Consider the following 23,141-nt stretch of genomic DNA (forward strand, 5'->3'; position numbering starts at 1 on the left):
TGAAGGCCGATAAATCCTCGGGGCCTGATAATCTACATCCCAGAGTACTTAAGGAAGTGGCCATAGAAATAGTGGATGCATTGGTGGTCATCTTCCAAGATTCTATAGACTCTTGGAGGGTAGTTAATGTAACCCTACTATTTAAAAAGGGAGACAGAGAGAAAACAGGGAATTATAGACCAGTCAGCCTGACGTTGGTGGTGGGGAAAATTCTAGGGTCCATGCTTGACAAATCTACTGGAATTTTTCGAGGATATAACTAGTAGAGTTGATGAGGGGTAGTCAGTGGATGTGGTTTGTCAGAATCCATGAGGAAAGGCATCATCACCCTCATCTACAAGCACAAGGGGGAAAGGGAGGAAATTAGAAATTGGCGACCCATTTCACTGTTGAATGTGGACTATAAGATTCTGTCCAAGGTCATCGCCAACCGGGTCAAATCCGCTCTGGAATTGGTGATTCACCCTGACCAGACCTGCTCTGTGCCAGGCAGGAAGATCTCTGACAGCCTGGCGCTGCTCAGGGATACGATTGCCTATGTACAGGACAGGGGTGTGGATACCTGCCTCATCAGCTTGGATCAGGAGAAGGCCTTTGACAGAATATCGCACACCTACATGGGGGATGTGCTCTCCAAAATGGGCTTTGGGGAGGGAATTCGAAATTGGATCCAACTGCTCTACACTAACATCAGTAGCGCAGTCTCAATCAATGGGTGGGAAACAGATAGCTTTCCGATTAAATCTGGAGTCAGGCAGGGCTGCCCTCTCTCGCCTGTCCTTTTCGTGTGCTGCATAGAACCCTTTGCCGAGTCCATCAGGAAGGATCCGGGCATAAGAGGAGTGACGATCCCAGGCAGTGGAGGCACTCAGGTAAAAGCCTCCCTGTACATGGACGACGTCGCCGTCTTCTGCTCGGATCCGCTGTCGGTGCGCAGACTGATGCACATCTGCGACCAGTTCGAACTGGCCTCGGGAGCCAAGGTAAATCGTGGGAAGAGCGAGGCCATGTTCTTTGGGAACTGGGCTGACCGATCCTTTGTCCCCTTCACTGTCAGGGCTGACGGCCTGAAGGTGCTGGGGATATGGTTCGGAGGGACCGGGGCATGCGTTAGAAACTGGAAGGAGCGAGTGGCTATGGTGAAAAGGAAACTGGGCATGTGGGAGCGACGCTCCCTCTCCATTGCGGGTAAGAACCTGGTCATCAGGTGTGAGGTACTCTCGCTGTTGCTGTACGTGGCGCAGGTCTGGCCCATTCCAGACTCCTGCGCGACGGCGATCACTCGAGCCATCTTCCGCTTTATCTGGAGGTCGAAAATGGATCGTGTCCGCAGGGACGCGATGTACAAGCCTCTAGATAAAGGGGGAAAAAACGTGCCCAACATCGCCCTCATACTGATGGCCACCTTTGTGTGTGGCTGCATCAAGCGGTGCGTAGACCCTCAGTACGCAAACACCAAGTGTCACTACGTGCTGAGGTTCTACCTGTCCCCGGTGTTGCGAAGGATGGGTCTGGCCACGCTGCCGCGGAACGCTCCAAGTAGTTGGACCGTGCCGTACCACCTGTCCCTGGTGGAAAAATTTATGCAGAAAAACACCTTTGACCACAAGTCCATCAGGCAGTGGTCAGCACGTAACGTCCTAGAGGCCCTGAGGGATAAGGAGAGGGTGGACCCTGTGGGATGGTTCCCCGAGCAGACTGTCAAAGTCATTTGGCAGAATGCCTCATCGCCAGAACTTTCCAACAAGCACCAAGACGTAGCTTGGCTGGTGGTGAGAAAGGCCCTCCCCGTCAGATCCTTCCTACACGCCAGGAAGCTCACCCCCTCTGCACGTTGCCCTCGAGGTGGCTGTGGTGGGGAAGAGACCATTGTCCACCTCCTTGTGGATTGTGCCTTTGCAAAGAAAGTCTGGAGAGAGATGCAGTGGTTGCTGTCGAGGTTCATCCCGAGCAGTTCTGTGACACAGGACTCTGTGCTCTACGGGCTGTTCCCAGGGACACACACCGAGACAAACATCAACTGCAGCTGGAGGATCATCAACTCGGTGAAAGAGGCGCTTTGGTCTGCCCGAAACTTGTTGGTCTTCCAGCACAAAGAGTTGTCCCCGACCGATTGTTGCGGACTGGCACAATCCAAAGTCCAGGACTACGTGCTGAGGGACGCACTAAAGCTTGGGGCAGCAGCCGCAAAGGCGCAATGGGGAAGGGTCGCTGTCTAAGACCTTTCTACCACAGCGCACCGAGAGACTGGGAACTGTTTAGAGCCCCTCGGGCTGTACAGATCAAAATGAAAGGCTGTAAATGATTGTAATATTGTTTGTACTGATGCACCTGGTGATACATTTTGTAAAAGTTTAACCTGGATTGTACCCTTGTAATGTTGTTTTTGAAATGGTTTGGAATGTGATTGAAGATATTTTATGAATAAAGTATATTTTTACAAAAAAAAAGTCAGTGGATGTGGTTTATTTGGACTTTCAGAAGGCTTTCAACGAAAGTCCAACATAAGAGATTGGCGTGCAAAATTAAAGCACTTGGGATTGGGGGTAGTGTATTGAGATGGATAGAAAACTGGTTGGCAGACAGGAAACAAAGAGTAGGAATAAACAGGTCTTTTTCCGAATGGCAGGCAGTGACTAGTGGGGTACCACAGGGATCGGTACTGGGACCCCAGCTATTCACAATATATATTAATGATTTAGATGAGGGAATTAAATGTAATATCTCCAAATTTGCAGATGACACAAAGCTGGGTGGGAGGGTGAGCTGTGAGGAGGATGCAGAGATGCTTCAGTGTGATATGGGCAAGCTGAGTGAGTGGGCAAATGCATGGCAGATACAGTATAATGTGGATAAATGTGAGGTTATCCATTTTGGTAGCAAAAACAGGAAGGCAGATTATTATCTGAATGGCGATAAATTGAGAGAGAGGAATGTGCAACGAGACCTGGGTGTCCTTGTACACCAGTCGCTGAAGGTAAGCATGCAGGTGCAGCAGGCAGTAAAGAAGGCAAATGGTATGTTGGCCTTCAGAGCCAGAGGATTCGAGTACAGGAACAGGGATGTCTTGCTGCAATTGTACAGGGCTTTGGTGAGACCACACCTGGAATATTGTGTGCAGTTTTGGTCTCCATATCTGAGGAAGGATGTACATGCTATAGTGGGAGTGCAGCGAAGGTTTACCAGACTGATTCCTGGGATGGTGGGACTAACATATGGGGAGAGATTGAGTCGATTAGGATTATATTCGCTAGAGTTCAGAAGAATGAGAAGGGATCTCATAGAAACCTATAAAATTCTAACAGGACTAGACAGGATGGATGTTCCCGATGGTGGGGGAGTCCAGAACAGGGGCCACAGGTAGACCATTTAGGACTGAGATGAGGAGAAGTTTCTTCACCCAGAGAGTGGTGAGCCTCTGGAATTCGCTACCACAGAAAGTAGTTGAGACCAAAACATTGTATGTTTTCAAGAAGGAGTTAGATATAGCTCTTAGGGCGAAAGGGATCAAAGGGTATGGGGAGAAAGCGAGAGCAGGCTATTGAGTTGGATGATCAGCCACGATCATAATGAATGGCGGAGCAGGCTCGAAGGGCCGAATGGCCTACTCCTGCTCCTAGTTTCTATGTTTCAGTCCCATTAATTTCTCCAGCACTATCGTTTTAATAATACTAATTTCTTTTATCCCTCCTTCTCACTAGCCCTTTGGTTCCCTAGCATTTCTGGGAAGTTGTGTCTTCCTCTGTGAAGACAAAATTAAAGTACTTGTTTAATTGCTCTGCCATTTCCTTGTTCTCTATTATAAATTCTCCCATTTCAGACTGTAAGGGGCCTACATTTGTCTTCATTAATTTTTTTCTTTTTACATACGTACAGAAGCTTTTACAGTCTGCTTTTATGTTCTTTGCAAGTTTACTCTCATGCTCTATTTTCCCATCTTAATCAATCTCTGGGTCCTCCTTTGCTGAATTCTAAACTGCCCCCAACCCTCAGACATGCTACTTTTTCTAGCAACTTTACATGGCTCCTGTTTGGATCTAATTTCTTTTGTTAGCCATGGTGGGCCACTTTTCCTGTTGTATTTTTGTGCCAGAACGGAATCTATAACTATTGCAATGCAAACATTTGTTCCTTAAATATTAGCTATTGCCTATCCACTGTCATGCCTTTTAATGAAGTTCCCCAATCTATCTTAGCCAACTCGCACCTCATACCTTCGTAGCTTCCTTTGTTAAGATTTAGGACCCTAGTTTCAGATCAGACTACTTCACTTTCAATCCAATGATGAATTCTATCCTGTTATGGTCACTGTTCCCTAAAGGACCCTGCACAACAAGATTATTAATTAACCCTTTCTCATTGCACAACACCAAATCTAGGATAGCCTGTTCCCCAGACAGTTCCTCGACATGCTGGTCTAAAGAACCATATCGTACACACTCCAGGAATTCATCCATCGCAGTATTATTGCTAATTTGGATTGCCCAGTCTAATATGTAGATTAAAGTCACCCATGATTACTATAGCATTCTTGTTACATGCATCTCTCATTTCCTGTTTAATGTCGTCTCCTGCCTTACCACTACTGTTTGGAAGCCTATAGACAACTCTCAATAATGTCTTCCACCCCTTGTTGCTTCTTAACTTCACCCAGACTGATCCTACATCTAGATTATCTGAGCCAATATCCTTTCTCACTATTGTACTGATTTCATCCTTAACTAACAATGCCATGCCATCTCCTTTTCCTTTTTATCTGTCCTTCCTAAATATCGAGTACCCTTGGATATTCAGTTCCCAGCATTGGTCACCCTGCAGCTATGTCTCTGTAATCTTAATCATATCACACCCGTTTACATCTATTTGCACTGTCAATTCATCAACCTTATTGTGAGTGCTCCGTGAATTCAGATACAGTGCCTTTAGACTTGTCTTTTTAACATTTTTAAACATATTTTTTGTACTATGGCTGCTAGCCCTCATCTCCTCTGCCTTCCAATTTTCCTTTCTACTTTTCCGTCTTTCATTCCTATCTTTGTTTCCCTCTTGTGTCTCCCCACTCAGGTTCCCAAACCCCTGCTAGTCTAGAAGTTTAGAAGAATCAAAGGTGATCCTATTGAAACATAAAAGATTCTGAGAGGACTTGATAAAGTAGATGCTGAGAGGATGCTTCCCCTAATTTCTATGGGAATCTAGAACTAGAGGGCACAGCTTAAAATAAGGGTCTGCCATTTTAAGGTGAGGATGAGAAGAATTTTCTTCCCTCAAAGTCATTAATCTTTGGAATTCTCTATGCCACAGAACAGTGCAGGCTGGGTCATTCATATATTCAAGGCTGAGTTATACAGATTTTTTATCAACAAGGGAGTCAAAGGATATGGGGGGCAGGCAGGAAAGAAGAGTTAAGGCTACAATCAGATCAGCCATGATCTGACTGAATGGTGGAGCAAGCTTGAGGAGCCAAATGGCCAACTCCTGCTCCTATTTTTTTATGTCATGTTCTTATGCAGGATTTATGGAGGCCCTTAAAGCAGGAGAGTAGTTTAGAAAGAGGTCCAGACATGGCAGAGATAGCTCTGGATGACGTCTTCTGATAATGTTACTGAGGGTCAGAATGTAGATGATAAAAAGATGGGTCTAAGGAGAGGACCTTTTAGAAGATTCAAAGGTAAAAGTGCAGAGGTCGGAAGAGGAGTAACTGCTGGAAATGCTCAGATTACAATGGGTAAGAATAAAACCAAGCAAAGGCAGCCCCACACAACTGGACAATGGAGGAATTTGGTGAGGTCAACCATGTGAAAGGCTACAGAGAGGTCAAGAAAGATGAGGGGGTATAATACACCAGGATCCTAGAGGGTTTTATTTGTGTCATGTGTTTTTAGTGGTGACTCAATCTTGACATTTCTCATTTGTTCTGATTTCTACAGTTGCTGTTATTTTGATGGTGCGTTACTTATTACAGGTTGTGATAGATGCATAATGTCCAAGCTCATTGTGCTTACAGAGTTGGACATTGATAGCATGCAACCATTCATCAACTAACATTTCAACATTTTGATTTAGATGCTTTCAATTATGACAATATTGTCATGATCCTATTAATGGCTGTTAATATTTAAAGGAGAAATTTGAACATCCAGCAACCATGGGGAAATGGTGGCGTAGTGGTCATGTCACTGGACCAGTAATCCAGAGGCCCAGGCAAATGCTTTGGGGACATGGGTTCAAATCCCATCATGACAGTGGGTGGAATTTGAATTCAATTAATAAATCTGGAATCTAAAGATAGTCTCAATAATGGTGACCATAACCACTATCATCGTTTTGTTGTAAAAGCCCATCTAGTTCCCTAATGTCCTTTAGGGAAGGAAATCTGCCATCCTTACCTGGTCTGGCCTATGTGACTCCAGACCAGCACAATGTGGTTGACTCTTAACTGCCCTCTGAATGGACTAGGAAGCCACAGTTCAAGGGCCATTAAGGATGGGCAACAAATGCTGCCCTTGCCAACGATGCCTGCATCCCATGAAAGAATAAAGAAAAAAATTAACCAACAAAACATGAAATCTTGTGGCATAGTTCTTAAACAAAAACATTGTATGTCAAAAAGAATCAAAGTAAGCCTATTTAAACAGTAACTTTTAAAGATTTATGCTATAAACTTCAATTTTACTTTTTAACTTCCCCACGAGAGTTCCCTTAACTTCTGAAACCTCGAAGGTTCATTCACTTTCCCAGGAACCAACACAAAGGTTTGCTGAGGCCGTTTGGAATTCCTCGCATTATAAATTTCCTGGGGATCTTTTCATTAGTTCCTGGCTAATCCATACTCCAAGCTTCTTTACAGACCACATGACTGTGGACTTCAGCTTTTTGTCTTGGCTTTGGGCATACAAAGGCTACTTTTCCCCAGTCTGCTCCCACAGCTTCTGCACAGTTCTTTCCAAGCTAAATATTCAAGCTGACTGCTTTCTGCCACAAGGCTTTGAGAGGACCACATTTCTTCCACTAGCTGCAAGCTAGACCAAATCTTCCAGCTAGTTTCCCCTCACAAAATCCAAATTGAGCTCGAGCCCCCACCAGCATTCCATTCAGTAAATGATAAAGTTAGTATTTTATCTGCTTAAGTGCAGGCCTGACTAATACCCATTTCCTTTGGCTCTCCCCACTCCATGAGTTGCAGACTACACAAGACCAAATCTGCAACTGCCTCATCAGTATGTTCTCAAAACAAACTGCTTGCTTCTGTCAAACATACAAATACGTTAAGCAAAAGAACCGTCTAACCAAGGCTCCACCCTGAATCACAATCTCTATTGCATCGTGGCATGCTTTTGGATGTCCTCCAACAGAAATATAAATTAATTATTTTTTTACTTTCAACACAATTCTTTGTTCTGTAACCCATATGAATAGTTTATATTTCTTATGGATATAATTGCCCTCTCTCCAGATTCCTTGGCTCCATTACAAGCCTGGAGATGGCTCATTGATTGTTCAATTTTGTTTTTCACTATCAACTCTGACCTTGGAAGACAAACTCAAGTTAGCTTTGAATTGTAATTAACTCCAAGCTTGTTTGAATTGCATTTACTTCAGGGTTGCTTATCAGTTTCTTAATCAGATACACCCATTTTCTACAATTAAAACTAATTTCCTAAAACCAGAAATTATATTCTATAACATACAAGTTATGAACTAGAAATTCATGACAATACAAAGAATGTCACATTAGTCAGAAATTATAGTTGAGCAATATTCTGGGTGAAAGTATTTCATGTTTTTTTAGACCCACCCGGAAATATTGGAGAGTTCTGGCAAAAAAAATCTCTTCCCTGAAAGGAGACTTCCTTTGGTCTGTTCAAAAAAAGCAGTGCCCTAGCGTTCCAAGTCCAAACTTAAATCCCTGCTCACACAGAGCTTTGGAACTGCATTCCTCCACCAACAACTGGGATGTAGCTGACTTCACTCAGCTCAGCTGCAGTTATCAGAGACAAGACTATCGGATCAAAGCCTGAAAATTCCTGTGAACATGCTCACAACAGAAGGGACTGTATAAAGAAGACAGAAAAGAGGACAGAGTTCTCAAAGCCTCTGCCTTTCTGTTCATTGAGCACAATGTTTGAAATTGGTAAAAGGCTTCATGTCAGGCAGTGCAATTTCTCAAGAACTCCAATTAGGCTTCCAAATGCAAATATTCCCATCCAGAATATTTTACAAGGTATCCGGCAACAGTCTTGAAATAAAGCAACTATCCTACATTGCACTGACCTCCCCGATTTAATGAAAGATGGTATTGCATTTTGAAGTTCTAAGCTCAGACAAATTATCTTTATTTTTACTTGCACTCAATTAACAAGTTTCACTTTTTAAGTCTTCATACATTCAGAAACAGCTATTTCAATTAGTCTTATTGCTTCAACAAAATCCACAAATTTGTATATAAATTATTACTGATCGAGTAATATAATAGAGAGTTATTTAAGGTTTAATGTCAAAAAACCCTATAAATGTTCAGGACTTTTAATTATATTTATTGACCGATCAATTTTCATTTTGGCTGCAAAACAGGAATAGTCAGATTGCTTCCTAACTGTTTTCATGTGATTCATACATTGAATTAAGAAAGAAAACAATAAACTCAGCTTGGCAAAGTTATGTTTTTGTATGAGATATTAAAATAAGCCTCGAGGCTAGACACCAGTAATTTTGCCAAGTTGAGTTGACCATTTTATTTCTTGATTTAATATACAGATCACACGAAACAACTAAAAAGCAAACTGAACATTCCCAGCTATCAACTTCATCACTGACCAACAGCAACAACATGATAGATCAATGCAATTCTGCCGCATTACCACCTTTTCCATAAGTCTATCAATTACAGCCATGCTGCCTTTTACATCTCATAGGGCACAGCATTGTGCTATTTATGATCCTAAGGGTATTTGAAGTCAGTGGCGTGTACAGTGTGAGACCACTAGCAGCTTATCCAGAAGCTCCAAGTACATTTTCAGTTTAAGGCAACCACCTATGTCACCCTAACATGAAGGGAAATGAAGAGTGGAAGTATGCCACTACACGGACCAATGCTACCAATGCAGCTATGGTTCATGACATCTAAGTGCCAATCTCATAGAGAAATACAGCAATGGTGCAACAACTCTAAATAGTATTGCATCTTCTGCTCAGTGAGACTGGGGTCAAGGCTACCCCTTACAGTTTTACGAGTCAATCAACTAACCAATCAACAGTCACCCACAACCAGTATCAAACACTATTCTCAACAACTTTCCAGAGTCAACACTAACCATTTATCCAGGTAAGCCTGCAATGACCAGCCATCGGGAGTACGATGAAACTCCAATGGATCAGGAAAATTAATTGCATTTTGTTTACAAATTACTGAATGAATCATAATTCTATAAAACAGCATAATGGCCCAACTTGGGAGTTGGCAAATGCTTTTGTGGCACCCTCTACACAGCTGCAAGATCCATAATCCCCTGCAGCTTCATGCCTTCTACATGCTGTGCCTGGACGAAAAATACACTGCACTACTGAGGAATCCAGCGACCCAGGTATGGCACAGTGCACATTTGAAATTGCTTGATGCTACTCATCAAGCCTGTTGGGAAAGTCAACCTAAGAGATAGATTTTACTTGCTCAAATTGGAAAAGCTGGAGTTTCAATTGTCACTTGGGTGTTGCTCAATGTGCAACAGCACAGACCTAGTCATCTCTGTCAGCCAGTGCGGGGCATCTACTAAACGTGAAAAGAGTCAAGGATCAGTTCTAGTACCACTGCTGTTGAATAACTTGTCTGCAACCAGATTGTGGCACATAGTCAATGCTGATGACAGTGCCATTGGTATTCAAGCTATTAACTTTTCCACCCTGGAAACCACACTCAATGATATAAAACATATGGTAGAGTCCTATCTGAAATGGTGTCTTCAACCAAGTACCACAGAAACAGTGTCTTCCATCTTTCATATGCACAATGCCACTGCTTTCCATGAACTTGTGTCACCCTAAATGGTCAGCTGTTTAAACAAAATCCTCACCCCTACTTATGCAGCATGAAGCAGGTGTCACCTTTGACTGGTCACCAACATACAAAAATTTCTACTGATAGCCATTAATTAAAGACAATACACAAAATAACCTAACTGCCAAGCTTTCAAGCTCTGCCTGCAAAGTAAGGTCTTCCACTTTACACTCATGCACTCTCACACCCTTCTCGTTAGCAGCAGAACAATGCATTCCCGTTTGATTCGCTCACCGCAGACCAAACTTAGGGAGACAACTCCAAAATGGAAAAGAAACGCAGACTTGCATTTACACAGCAAATTTCAGGTGTCACAAAGTGCTCTACAGCCACTTTTTTGAAGTGTGTGCACTTATAATGTAGGGAACACAGCAGCTAATTTGCACACAGTAAGCTCCCACAAACTGCAATATGATAATAACTAGATGATCTCTCTTTTTTAGTGATATCAATCGAGGGAAAATAGTGGCTAGGATACCTTGGATAACTCCATGGCTCTTCAAAATTCTTGCCACAGGGTCTTTTACATCCACCTGTGTGAGCAAACGGTAGTGTAGCACGACCTCAGTCGCACAATGAAGTGCAGAATTTTGTCTCTGAAATGGGACTTGAGCCAACAACCTACAGACTCAGATAAGAGTGCTATCAACTGAGCCACACCTGACATTAACCTCATGTTACCTCAGGTTTTGCTTCAGACAAATTATGCCCTGCTCCCTTCCTACAGTTACCAGTCCTCTGCAGTGTAGTCCCTCCACATCTTTGTCATTCAGGTGCAGTTGCAAAATAGTGGATAAGCTTAGTGATAAAATCATGCTGCCAATTCTTTCCAACTTGCTTTATCTATCAAAAATGTGACTATCATAGACACCCAATATGGTCAACGTTTCCTGATTATGGGGCCTTTGTAACATCACCCCATCTCATCCGCTACTGAAGCCTTCATTCATGCAATTGTCACCTGTGGACTCGATCATGCAAACATACTCTTAGCTGTTCTATCACATTTACCCTCCGTAAACTTGAGGTCATCCAAAACTCTGCTGCTTGTGTCTTTACTTGCATCAAGACAAATTCTCCTATCACCCTGTGCTTATTGACTTACGTTGGCTCCTAGTCAAAGTCTTGATTTTAAAATTCTCATAAAAAAAAAGATTGTCTGTCACAATGGACCAAAGCTAGGAGTATTTACTAACCACTTTGAATAGGGTGTTATTTAGTGTGATCAGGGGCAGAGATGTGACACCCTGTCCCATGACCACTGTCTTCTTGACTCTTACATTAAGGGAGAACAAATTACAGGAATGGGAACGACAATCCATGAGTCTTTGTAGCCAAGTTTCCATGTGGGTGACTAGCCCAGCATCAGTGTAGAGGAGTTCTCTGATCAAGACGTGTATTTTTGTCTTCGCTTTCAGTCTGGACAGATTGTAGAGTTTGCCATCTGACCTAGTATGGAGGCAAATTTCCTCCAGGGAATTCCTTCTGCAGGGAGGGCAAAGGTCAGGAGCATGGAGAAGATGATATCGAACACACAGGAAACTTAGGACACAGCCCTGTTTCACTCCATTCTTCACCCTGAAATTGTTGGAGGTGGTGTTATGAAACTGTGGAAGGAGTGGATGAGACGGAGGAGCTTTGGTGGGCAACCAATTGTAAGATAAAGAGGTACAAGTACAGTGTCTCAAAAGTGGCAACTTTAGGACTGATCCATGCTGGATTTTGGATCTTGCCAGTTTTCGGAGATAAAAACTGGAACTTTAATTCAATCAATAGGAGACACATGACATAAAGTAAGTTTCTTATTATTAAAGTTTGAAAAAAGAATGCATAATAGTGAAGAGATAATATTTGAAAAAAATAAATAATAAGTAAGGCTGACTCGCAGGCTATGCTGGATTCAAAGTACGGACATTATAGTAAAGCTCCCAAAGAACCACAATTTCCTGTATGTATGGAAGTACAACCCCTCAGCTATTTCAATAAATTTCAAGCAACATGCATGAAGTGGATCTCACCTGCTAATAGTCAAATTGAGAACCCTTGGATTGGGGTGGAGTCAAGGGCCGCTCAGGCCATCGGAGGTCAGGAAAAGTACAGCACGCAAAGCCAATAACTAGTCTGGTGCATCACTGCACCAATGCAGCACCTAGCTGAATCGTCCCGGTAAGTTATTTTACTCATTAATAACAATTAAAATTGATGCAATGCAGCTTATAAAAATGTCCAGTTTTTCAGAAAGCCGGATTTAAGACACTGTACATGTATATACATTTCTCTTTCTGTTGTAGTTGGTGAATGCAGAAGATCATGTCCACTGTAGAACTGCCAGCACAGAAACTGTAGTGCTTCTGTTTTGTACAAATTGTAACTTTTTTTTAAACCATTCATGGGATGTGGGCATCACTGGCTAGGCCAGCATTTATTGCCCATCCCTAATTGCCCTCGAGAAGGCTTGGTGAGCTGCCTTCTTGAACCGCTGCAGTCCCTTTGCTGATATATCTCACAATTTTTAAATTAAGTGGAGGGGTTTATCCTCTGCATTGTGGAGTCTGTGAATATTACCAGCTTGAGTTGACACAGTAGTGCCTTTTAATGGTGCTGTTATGTTTCAGCCATGCAACACATGCCCATCCACATTAAGTGATTTCCTGTGGAAGCAGTACTGTGTTAGCAAATTGACAGCCTATTGATATTCTGATGATCTTAGGCCTCTATTTTTGGAACCACACAAAGATATCATGGGATATCTTGTGTATTCCTATGACCGAGAGCTATTCTGGCAGGAGTACCCAGGTCTGTCCAGTTGAAAGAAAGGAAACAGACTAAAGACAGCAAAACCTGTCCTGCATGCTATGAGTCAGACTAAGACTTGTCCACGTAAAAATGCTTTTCATTGGAGAAACAACATGGAGTTGAGTCTGTAACAGAACTGCAAGTATAAAGATTAATTGTACAAGGCAAGATGATACTCCAACAGAAAGAACTATCTTTCTGTACAGAGATTGCACAGTGGAAAAGAATGGGTGCCTCATATGCCACTTGGCACAGAAGACTAATTGATTCATTGCTCGAGAACAATTTCCCAGTTTTAGCCCAGAGATGGGAAATTCTGCATGGGTAATTTCTTCCAAAGCTTATCAGTCCAACATGCTATGATTTAGGCACAAAACTGGAACATCCAAACAATGTGATCAAAGTAATCTTTCATCTATCTAGAGCACCCAACATAGTTTAGCAAAATGTGTGTTTTGTTTTTGAAGAAACATACAAAATAGAAAGTAGTTACTCTTAGAAGAGGGCAATATAAGTTACATTTTCCCTATTTTATTCTTGTAAGAAAGGATGGCTGCAGGAGATGGTTCAGATTTAAAAAGTACTTTCTCCAAAATTGCCATTTAAGTTTTGACTTGGTATTTCAGGGTTTCTTTCCTAAAATATCCTTCAGGAACAGGTGTTGATCTGCAAAAATTGATTCACTCGGTGTATGCTGTGCATGCAAAAGATATGATCAGCAGTTACACACTGATACATAGAATCGTAGATTGGTTCCAACACAGAGGACTGCTATGTCTGTGCCAGTCTCTGCAAGAGCAACTCAGCTAGTCCCACTCACCTGCTTTTTCTCCCACAGCCCTGCAAATCTTCTCTTCAGATTATTACCAATTCCCTTTGAAAGCCATGCTTGAATCTACCTCCACCATACTGAGGCAGTGCATTCTAGATCCTAAACTTATGTTGTCTCTGGTTAATTTGCCAAACACTTTGAATTGGTGTACTCTGGTTCACAACCCTTCCACCAATGGAAACAACTTCTCCCTATTTCCTCTGCACAGACCTGTAATGACTTGACGTACCGACAGGTTTCAATAAGAAACGGTTAACTTTATTACAGTGTTTTTTTCAGAGGCTACATGCTTGAACCAGGTCCTCGACAAGAAAGCCCCACCTGCCGGATTACCTGCGTTTAGCACTCATTGTTTTCGGAGGCTCCAACCAATCACGTGACCCCTGATAAACAGTAGGAGAGGCTATACCTTCAATTACTATATTTCATTCAATTTTTGATTGCTCTGATTTTACTCTACCTTCCTAAGTTTGGAAACACCAACCTTAACCTTGTATGTAGGCGGCATTTCAATAATTAATGGTGCTGAACCCGTAACTGAATGAGGCGTCATTCAGTAATTGAGAAGAATGCGGAAAGTCAAGTTTCTAGAATATCTTCTGATAACCTCTTCTTTCCAGATTTGAAAGTTTGCACAGCTCTTTCAGCTAAACCATTTGATGAGGGATGATATGGTGCTGTTTTAATATGTCTGATTCCATTTAAATGCATGAATCTCAAACTCTGTACTGGTAAAAGCTGTACCATTATCAGAAACGATGACTTCCAGTAGGCCATGTATACTAAAACTATGATGCAGCTTTTCAATAGTTGCACTCCATGTCGGTGATCTGACTTCATACACGTCAATTTAGAATGCGCATCTACAATCAATAAAAACATGGTACCTAAGAATGGTCCTGCATAATCAATATGCAGTCTAACTCAGGGTCAACCAGGCCACTCCCACGGATGCAATGGAGCTGAAACAGGCAACTTCTGTTCCAGCTGACAATGGAGACAGTGCTTGACCATGCTTTCAATGTCACTGTCAATGCCTTGCCACCAAAAATAGCTTCGCGCAAGCATTTGCATCTTCGATATGCCTGGATGCATGCCACGAAGCTCTGTTAAGAGTGGTTCTCTTCTTTGCGAAGGGACAACTCTTGATCCCCACAACAAGATGCTATTTTGACAACTTAACTCTGATTTTCAGGCATGGAATAGCCTCATCTCATCAGACACTGGTGAATTTGACAACCCTTGCAATACAAGGTCTTGGGCTTTTGACAAAATTGGATCTCTGTTTGTTCAATTTCTCATTTGCTTTGCACACACAGGCAAGGAATCCAAGAAATTCAGTACAAGCACAACTTCCTGTGGCACTGGAGCATGTACAATGCTGCCCAGTAATGGGAGGCAACTGAGTGTGTCTGTATTTGTAATATGCAAGCCAGGATGGTGCATGAAGGTATACTCATACGTAGATAGTATCAAAGCGCAACGTTGAATTTTTGTTGATGCTATTGGCAGAATGGCCTTACCCTCAATGAATAAACCCATTAATGGCTTATGGTCTGACACAAGGGTGATGAAATGTTGTCCATGCAGATACTGGTGGAATTTCTTCACTCTGCAGCCAAGAAAGATTATTCCCAACTAGAAAAGGAACGTTTAATCGGTGATATTCAGGGAGGGTTTTTGAGACATAGCCAATTGACCTTTTGAACCATCTTCCATTCTGTGATAACACAGCTCCTACATCATAAGGAGGTGCATCACATGTTAATACCAATTCTTTCGATGGGTCGTAGTGTACCAATAAACACGACGAATGTAATAGCTTAACTTTCACAAAGGCTTCTTCCTGTTGTGAATTCCATGACCAACGATACTTCTTTTTTAACAAGTGTTATGGTGCTAACACTGTTGACAAGTTTGGCAAGAAGCGGCTATAATAGTTGATCATACCGAGGAAAGACTTGAGTTCAGTTACACTGGGTGGAGAGGGTGCATCTTTGATTACCCTAACTTTCTCTTCTACCGGATGCAAACCCATGGCATCCACCCTGTGACCCAGGTAAGTAGCTTCTGGCACTTGGAATGACATTTCTCTTTCTTTAATCGTATGCCAGCTTCCAAGAATCATCTTTGTACCTCTTCCAGGTTGGCCAAGTGTTTGGTTTCAGTTGACCGTGTGATCAGATCCACTTGGGGAAGTCCTTGCAAAAGACTCTCCATTGTCGTTTTGAAGATTGCACCTGCAGATGATACTCCAAAGGGTAGGCAATTATATTGATAAAGACCCTTGTGCGTGTTGATGGTTACATATCCGCTAGACGTGCTATCAAGCTCTAACTGTTGGCATGCATGGCTCACGTCCAGTTTTGTATATGATTTGCCTCCAGCTAGCTTTGCATATTAGTCGTCTATCCTCGGCATAGGGTATTTATCCAGTTTGGCTGCCTTGTTCACGATCAAGTTATAGTCCTCACAAATGCGTATAGTTTGGTCTGGCTTCACCACTGGGACTATGGGCACTGCCCATTCCAAAAATTGGACTGGTTAGATGATGCCTAGCTTTTCTAACCAGCACAGTTCTGCATCCACCTTCTCCTTTAAGGCATAAGGCACAGGTCTGGCCTTAAAGAAACAGGGTGTCAGATGAGAATCCACATATATTTTTGCTTACAAGTCTTTTAATTTCCCTAATTCATCACGAAATACACTGTTGTATTTCCTTAGCAGTTCAGGAACACCTCCTGTTCTCAAGTGAAATATTTCAGACCAGTTAAGCTTGATTTTTTGTAACCAGTCTCGGCCCAGAAGACTAGGTCCTTCACCTGTCACTATGATCACTGGAAGCTTGGCTGTCTGTTGCATATAAGACACAGGTACTGTGGCAATGCCTTTTACCTGTCTGGATTCTCCAGTGCATGTCTTCAATTGAGCAGTTGTCTGCTCCAGATTCAGTGGCTGGGTACCTTCATTTAGGTATGTAACTGGGTGTTTTCCCACTACTGTGGCTGAGGCAGCCATATCTACCTCTATTATTAGCTCCCATTAACTTGGATTGTGACAGTAATAGGTTCGGTTTTTACAGCTGTGACTTTGTACAGGGAATAGACATTGGTATCAGCAGCTTCAGGTTCTGTTGTATTATTCAATTCAGTCATTTTGGTTTGCTGCTTTATAGGCTGTTTTGATTTCACCCTGCAATGCTTTATTATGTGACCTTTCTTATGACAGTAATGGCATCCCGCTTTCTTGAATATGCAAGTGTCCGGTACGTGGTCACACCCACATCTTTAAGAGATTAACCTTGGAGTCGCTGCTGAAATGTTTCTACTAGGCCTTTTCATTTTTCTAACAATGGGCATTGCCTCTTGCTTCGCTGCTGTGTCTCTGGTTTTTGCGCCACGCCCGGTGGTAGTTCCCACCCCATGTGAAGAACAGCAACATGTTGTACATGCGCTTTCCATGGCTAGTGCTATTTCCATGGCACACTTCAAACTGATGTCAACTTCTGCGAGTAAATGGTGCTGAATGGCGTCATCATGAACTCCACAAACTAATTAATCCTGCAGCACGTCTTTGAGCATGTCTCTGAAGTAGCAGTGTTCTGTCAACTGCTTCAACTTCTCTATTTTGGTTGAGATGGATTCTCCTAAGGTCCTTCCTCTGGAATTATGTTTAAACCTCCGCATTATTACGGATGGCTTCGGCTGGAAACTCATTTTCACGAGGTCCACTAATTCGTTAAAAGGCTTAGAATTGGTTGTATTCAAGGCCATCAGGCTGCAGATGAGATTGTATGCCTTGCTACCACATAAACTGAAAAGGATTGCTTTCTGCTTTTCCCCGCAGTAATTTTGTTCACTAAATAAAATAAAATAAAAGCCAAGGAGGTCTACGTACTGGCTCCAGTCTTCCATAGTCATGTCGTATGGATCGATTCGGCCAAAGAGTAGCATGACTGGGTGAGTATTCATTTCTTTTATCTTAAGATTCAATGTACTCACGCTAAAAAGGCAAGGCGCAGTGTCAAAGCTATTTTACCCTCGTCGCCAAATGTAATGACTTGACATACCGGGCAGGTTTCAATAAGAAACTGTTAACTTTATTACAGAGGGCTTTTCAGATGCTACACGCTTGAATCAGATCCTCAACAAGAAAGCCCCACCTCCCAGATTACCCACGCTTAGGGATCATTGGTCAGAGCCTCCAAGAACAATCATGTGACCCCCGATGGGCAGTAGGAGAGGCTACACCTCCAGTTACTACAAGATCCCTCTATTCACAGAACTGAAGTCCATCATTCCTGCAGCCATTGTCATAAATCTTTTCTGCATCCTCTGCAATGCCTTCTCATCCTTCCTAAAGTATGATGCTCAGAATTGAACACAGTACTCCAATTGAGGCCAACCCAGTGTTTCAGAGGTTCACCATACCTTCCTTGCTTTTGTACTTTATCCCTCTATTTATAAAACCCAGGATCCAGTGTGCTTTCTCAACCCACCCTGCCACCAACAACGATTTGTGCATACAATCCCCAGGCCCCTCTACTCCTGCTTCTCCTTTGGACATGTACCCCTTATTTTATATTGCCTTTCCTTCTTCTTACCAAAATTTATCATTTCAGACTTCTCCACATTAAATTTCATTTGCCACTTGTCTGCCCATGCCTGTTTATGTCCTCTTAAACTATGACTATCCCCCTTCCAGTTCACAATATTTACAAGTTTTGTGTCATCTGCAAATTTTGAAATTTTGTACTGTATACCCAAGCCTAGGTCATAACATAGATCTAGAAAAGCAGTCATCCTAATACTGACCCCAGGGACACCCCACGACATATCATCATCCAGTCGAACAAACAGCCATTCACTGCTACTGTTTTCAGTCACTCAGCCAAATTCATATCCATGCTGCCCCTGTCCCTTTTATTCCATGGGCTTTGACTTTGCTGACAAGTCTATCATGTGGCACTTTATCTAATGATTTTTGAAAATCCATGCATACCTCATCAACCACATTACTCTCATCAGCCCGGTTGTTGCTTCTTCAAAACAAAAACTCAAGTTAATTAAATACCATTTGACTATAACAAATACATACGGATTGTTGTTTTTTAATCATACATGAGATGTAGGCTTCGCTGGCTGGGCCAGCATTTATTGCCCAACCCTAGCTGCCCTTAAGAAAGTGGTGGTGGGCTGCCTTCTTGAACCGCTGTAGTCCATATGGTGTAGGTACACCCACAATGCTGTTAGGAAAGGAGTTCCAGGATTTTGACCCAGCAACAGTGAAGGGACGGCGATATATTTCCAAGTCAGGGTGGTGTGTGACATGGAGGGGAACTTCCAGGTGGTAGTGTTCCCATTTATCTGCCGCCCTTGTCCTTCTAGATTGTAGTGGTCGTGGATTTGGAAGGTGCGGTTAAAGGAGCCTTGGTGAATTGCTGCAGTGCATCTTGTAGATGGTAAACACTGCTGCAACTGTACGCCAGTGGTGGAGTAAGTGAATGTTTGTGGATGTGGTGCCAATCAAGCGGGCTGCTTTGCCCTGGACAACGTCAAGCTTCTTGAGTGTTGTGGAAGCTGCACTCATCCAGGCAAGTGGAGAGTATTCCATCACACTCCTGACTTTTGCCTTGTAGATGCTGGACAGGCTTTGGGGAGTCAGGAGGTGAGTTACTCGTCGCACGATTCCTAGCCTCTGACCTGCTCTTGTAGCCACAGTATTTATATGGCTAGTCCAGTTCAGTTTCTGATCAATGGTAGCTCCCAGGATGTTGGTAGTGGGGGTTCAGTGATGGTAATACCATTGAACATCAAGGGGTGAAGGTTGGATTCTCTCTTGTTGGAGATGATCATTGCCAGACACTTGTGTGGTACAATGTTGCTTGCCACTTGTCAACGAAGACTGAATATTTTCCAGGTCTTGCTGCAGTTGGACATGGGCTGCTTCAGTATCTGAGTCGTTGCGAATAGTGCTGAAAATTGTGCAATCTTCAGCGAACACCCCCACTTCTGATCTTATGATAGAAGGAAGGTCGTTGATGAAGCAAATGAAGATGGTTGGGCCGAGGACACTACCCTGAGGAACTCCTGTAGTGAATCCTGGAGCTGAGATGACTGACCTCCAACAACCACAACCATCTTCCTTTGTGCAAGGTATGACTCCAACCAGCGGAGAGTTTTCCCCCGATTCCCACTGGCTCCAGTTATGCTAGGGCTCCTTGATGCCACACTCAGTCAAATGTTGTCTTGATGTCAAGGGCAGTCACTCTCACCTCACCCTGGGAGTTCAGCTCTTTTGTCCACGTTTGAACCAAGGCTGTAATGAGGTCAGGAGCTGAGTGGCCCTGGCTGAACCCAAACTGAGTGTCAGTGAGCAGGTTATTGCTAAGTAAGTGCCACTTGATAGCATTGTTGATGATCCCTTCCATTACTTTACTGATGATTGAGTGTAGACTGATGGGGCAGTAGTTGGCCGGGTTGGATTTGTCCTGCTTTTTGTGTACAGGACATACCTGGGCAATTTTCCACATGGTCAGGTAGATGCCAGTGTTGTAGCTGTACTGGAACAGCTTGGCTAGGGGCACAGCAAGTTCTGGAGCACAAGTCTTCCGGCACAAGCCGGAATATCGACAGGGCCCATAGCCTTTGTTTTCCAGTGCCTTCAGCCATTTCTTGATATCACGTAGAGCAAATTGAATTGGCTGAAGACTGGCATTGTGATGCTGGGGACCTCCAAAGCAGGCCAAGATGGATCATCCACTCGGCACTTCTGGCTGAAGAATATAGCAAATGCTTCAGCCTTATTTTTTGCACCAATGTACTGGGCTCCCCCATCATTGAGGATGGGGATATTTGTGGAGCCTCCTCCTCCAGTGAGTTGTTCAATTGTTCACCACCATTCACAACCAGATGTGGCAGGTCTGTAGAGCTAAGATCTGATCCGCTGGTTGTGGGATCGCTTAGCTCTGTCTATCACTTGCTGCTTATGCTATTTGGCACGCATGCAGTCCTGTGTTATAGCTTCACCAGGTTGACACCTTATTTTAGATATGCCTGGTGCTGCTCCCGGCATGCCCTCCTGCACTCTTCATTCAGCCAGGGTTGAACCCCTGACTTGAAGGTAATGGTAAAGTGAGGGATATGCTTGGCCATGAGGTTACAGATTGTGTTCAAGTTCAATTCAGCTGCTGCTGATGGCCCACAGCACCTCATGGATGCCCAGTCTTAAGTTGCTAGATCTGTTCAAAATCTATCCCATTTAGCACAGTGGTAGTGCCACACAACACGATGGAGGGTATCCTCAATGTGAAGGCAGAACTTCATCTCCACAACGACTGTGCAGCAGTCACTCTTACTGATATTGTCATGGACAGATGCATCTGTGGCAGGTTGGTTTGTGAGGATGAGGTCAAGTATGTTTTTCCCTCTTGTTGGTTCCCTCACCACCTGCCACAGACCCAGTCTAACAGCTTTGTCATTTAGGGCTCGACCAGCTCGGTCAGTAGTGGACATAAGTTCCCCACCCAGAGTGCATTCTGTGCCCTTGCCACCCTCAGTGCTTCCTCCAAGTGATGTTCAACATGGAGGGGCACTGATTCATCAGCTGAGGGAGCATGGTAATCAGCAGGAGGTTTCCTTGCCCATGTTTGACCTGACGCCATGAGACTTCATGGGGTCCGGAGTCAATGTTGAGGACTCCCAGGGCAACTTCCTCCCGACTGTATGCCACTGTGCCGCCACCTCTGCTGCGTCTATCTTGCCGGTGGGACAGGATATACCCAGGGATGTTGATGATGGTTTCTGGGACATTATCTGTAAGGGCTGTTGCTTGACTAGTCTGTGTGACAGCTCTCCCAATTTTGGTACTAGCCCCTGGATGTTACTAAGGAGGACTTGCAGGGTTGACAGGGCTGAGTTTGCTGTTGTCGTGTCTGGTGCCTAATTCAATGCCAGGTGGTCCAGTTTCATTGCTTTTTTGAGGATTTGTAGTGGTTTGATACAACACAGTGGCTTGCTAGACCATTTCAGAGGGCATTTAAGAGTGAACCAAATTGCTGTGGGTCTGGAGTCACATGTAGGCCAGACCACTTAAGGACAGCAGATTTCCTTCCCTAAAGGGCAATTGTGAACCAGATGGGTTTTTACAACAATCAACAATAGCTTCATGGTCATCATTAAACTTTTAATTCCAGATTTTCATTGAATTCAAATTCCCATGGCAGGATTTGAACCCTGGTCCCTCTGAATTACTCTGGCTCTCTGGATTACTAGTCCAGCAACAATACCACTACACTCTCGCCTCCCCCAATTTTGTCCCAGATTATCGTCTCTGAAATCTTTCCCACCACCGGGGTTAAACTGACAGGCCTGTAGATACCGGGCTTATCTTTACACCGCTTTTTCAACAGGGTTGTAACATTTGCTGTTCTCCAGTCCTCAGACTCCATCCCTGCATCCCAGGGGACTGACAGATTATGGCCGGCACTTCCGCAAATCCATCCTTACTTCCGTCAGCATCCACAGATGCATCTAATCTGGTCCTGGTGACTTACCAACTTTAAATACACCCTGTTTTTCTAATACCTCATTGTTAATTTTCAGCCCATCTAGTATTTCAACTACCTCTAAGGGCAACCCTTCTCTGTAATGCTCTTATTAAATAGCACATTATTCAATTTTGTGAAGTTCCAACGATTCAAAAAGATGTGTAAAAATTAGCAAAATGTGCAAGGCTACCAGGAAATGGCAGAGAAGTGAGCTCTTTCAGAGAGCTGGCACAGACATGACTGGCCAAATGGCCTCCTCTTGTGCCATAACCATTCTATGATTCTTCATTTCTTTTCTTAAACAGCATATGCTGCCAACTGAAAAATGAGTCAGTGCAATGGAAATGGTGATCCAGCCATCCAGAGGTTTAAAACTATTACCTGGAGTGACTAGACTTTTGATTTTCCCTCTTCCTCAGAGAACATTCACTTTGTGGCTTCCCTTTATGGTACAGCTGAGTTAGGGAACATCAGTTTTAAGAATTACAAACATAAACTTATGTTTTATCCTTCTGTAGCATAGCACATTGGTGATCCAACCCATAATCATAAACAGTGATCCAATTGCTCAAGTTGAATGGATATAAATTTAGGATTAAATTTGTTAATATCCTAGAAGTTAGTCATTAGTCCTGATTTGTATGACGTACTCAATTTCCAAAGAACAATTTGATATTCTATTGACTTTACAACAGGGTGACATAAATCCAAATAGCTGTGTGATAATGTTTCATCACCAATGGGACACGAAAAGAACCTTGCTCCCACCCTATTCCCCCACTGATTAAGGATCTCAAGCTCAAACTGGTGTTGCTACTCCACTGAATTGCAGGTTAGCACACAATTTGTCAACAATTCACTCCATACCTCTTGAACAGTTAACTTGGTGAGGCTGTTAAAAGTTATAATTGGAA

General features: G+C 43.2%; 1 protein-coding gene across 4 annotated transcripts in view; it reads right to left on the minus strand.

The window, feature by feature from the left end:
- LOC144693924 (uncharacterized) overlaps positions 1 to 23,141 on the minus strand; it is a 129,364-nt gene that overhangs the window by 86,422 nt on the left and 19,801 nt on the right. The gene's annotated exons all lie outside the window — the stretch shown is intronic.

This window comes from Cetorhinus maximus, chromosome 2 (genome assembly GCF_964194155.1).
Source record: "Cetorhinus maximus chromosome 2, sCetMax3.hap1.1, whole genome shotgun sequence".
Classification (NCBI taxonomy): Eukaryota; Metazoa; Chordata; class Chondrichthyes; order Lamniformes; family Cetorhinidae; genus Cetorhinus; species Cetorhinus maximus.